The following is a 2431-nucleotide window of genomic DNA, read 5'->3' as shown; positions in this document are numbered from 1 at the left end:
TAAATTTGTTATGTATTTTTAACATATTAAAAATCAACGTATTAATAAAAATACGTCATATACAAAAATTGACTTAGTAATTCATAATTACTTGTACCAAAATATTTCTCCAATTATAAATCACAATAAATTGTATTTATAATAATTCATTCAAATTTAATTGTTTCTTTAAACAATAATTTCATCTGAGTAATGATACAATTCAATTACTCAGACCGTATCTCATTTAATCAAATTTCAATGTGATACGTAAATTTTACTTCCAAAATCGTCCGTCAATTTTTCAAGTAATTTAATTAACTCGTAACGTTATACGATTAATTAAATGATCAATTAAAAGTTTTGCCCTATAGGTATGACCTAGGGGATCAACTGATCACCACCGTCACACGACAGTAATGTCAAACTCTAGTCAGCCAATCATTACCGATATATGTTGATCAGTTGACAGTAAAATATTACTTCCCAAATGTATTCTTTATAATGAGACTTAAACATGTGATCATCATGATCAACAATCGTGATCGCATTATTGTCGGAGGACACATATTCCAACAATCTCCCACTTGTCCTCGACAAGTGTGCGTCACCAATTCTCTTGTCCTATTACTATCTCCCACTCAATGCAAGGTGTCTTTCAGGTCGTACTTGCAAGTGATCATATCGATAGTGGTTTCCTCGATCTGGAGAATAACTGATTGACCGGATTTATCTATCATAGATACCTTCCGAGCGTGGCCACGCATTTCCAGTTCATTACTCCTCGAGTGGCCCTGAGATATTGTTATAACCCTGACTAGGGATGGACAATTCCTATCGCACTCATTCCCTTCGACTAGCCACAGCCATCATAACCCAAAATATGCCCATTTGACCCCATTTACGAAGGTCGTAGTAACACAAATCAAAGTTAATCTGAAACTGTGCCATCTTAGGCGAATAGTCTTTAGTCAAAAGAATCGACTCATTTGAATACTATAGCAGCTCTCGCCACGACCAGGCTATATAAATTTGCCAGAACTCTATAAGCGGTCATTAGGCCCGACAAAATGTTCCTAACAGTCTGCCTATGTGATCGACTAGTCATCTTACATGACTCTATGGCACTTGAACTTGCCATCAATCGTATCACACTCTAGTCACTTCGAGACGTCACCTCATGTAAGTAACTATGGGCAAATACAATGTTAATCCATGTTCACTTTAACGGGGTTCAATTGTCTCCACAACCCGTTTGGATATAACAATGTACAAGGTGAGTTAATAATAACTCAAACGACAAATGTCGACATCACACTCGGGTAGTCAATACCATATTACAACCTTGTGATGTATATCGTAAGTGTAAACACTTATTGATTGCAATAGAAGTTTAGCATGCCATGTGTCCATGTGTTCAAACTTCTTATAATCGCATTTTCCTTTACATTCATGTTCTCTCTCATAGCATGAATCTTACCAAGTACACATCAAGGTTCCCGGCCTCGGTTTTGGTTCTTTATCTTGAAAGAACTTCCTTATCGATTATCACATAACGAACGAATTTGTGGTGAATGATATAACTTGTACTGATCAAGTACTCCATCCACACACAATGCACTAGGTACATGTTTTGTAGAGTCTTGCAACAATTTGTCAAGATTATTAGCTTAGCACTTCTTGCAAGTCCTAGCTTAGTTAGGAAAGATTAGTTTTGAGTAACTTCTTATTCAACTATGTATCTTTCCAATAACCTCTTATTTCTCCTTTTGATTTGAAAAGTTTAGGATTTTCATAAATCTTTACGTGTGTTCGAACTTTCTATAATATGTGCAACCTCTTGTCACATAATAGAGTATTCCGAAAAACACCGAAATCGCTCATCGGATTCTACTTGAGAATTCATGACGTTTCTATTATGGCTTACCAATCAATCATCATGCTCTTATGCATATGATTCATAATTGGACATGTACATGATTATTCTAATGGCGGAAACATTAGTTACTAATAATCATGAGATCAACCGTTCATAGGTTCAATGAACGACCATGACTGCTAATGGCAATTCCATTTTCATCTACATGAATAACCTATGTGAATGTTGATACGATGTGTATTTCTTAATACTAATCCAACATCCCTTGATGTAATTGGATTCATCATAGTCCATTTTCATCCAGAATTGAAAACTCAAATACACCTTTATGAAAGAAGATATTAGCTCGTCATTCCTAATGAGTAATGAGTTGTAAACATTCAGAGGATGACAGCTCCCACTAAATCCCATGTCTTCACATGATAATTTGTAAACTCCCACTTAATTCCACATGTTTCGAAATTGATTACTCAATTGAACACATTTCAAAATTTGGAATGTATGTTGCTTTGCAAAGTTATTAAGATGAAACCATATATGTTCCCATCATATCCTTTCAAAATTCCTATTTTG

This window comes from Silene latifolia, chromosome 3 (assembly GCF_048544455.1).
Source record: "Silene latifolia isolate original U9 population chromosome 3, ASM4854445v1, whole genome shotgun sequence".
Classification (NCBI taxonomy): domain Eukaryota; kingdom Viridiplantae; phylum Streptophyta; class Magnoliopsida; order Caryophyllales; family Caryophyllaceae; genus Silene; species Silene latifolia.
Note: the sequence above shows the minus strand (reverse complement) of the source record.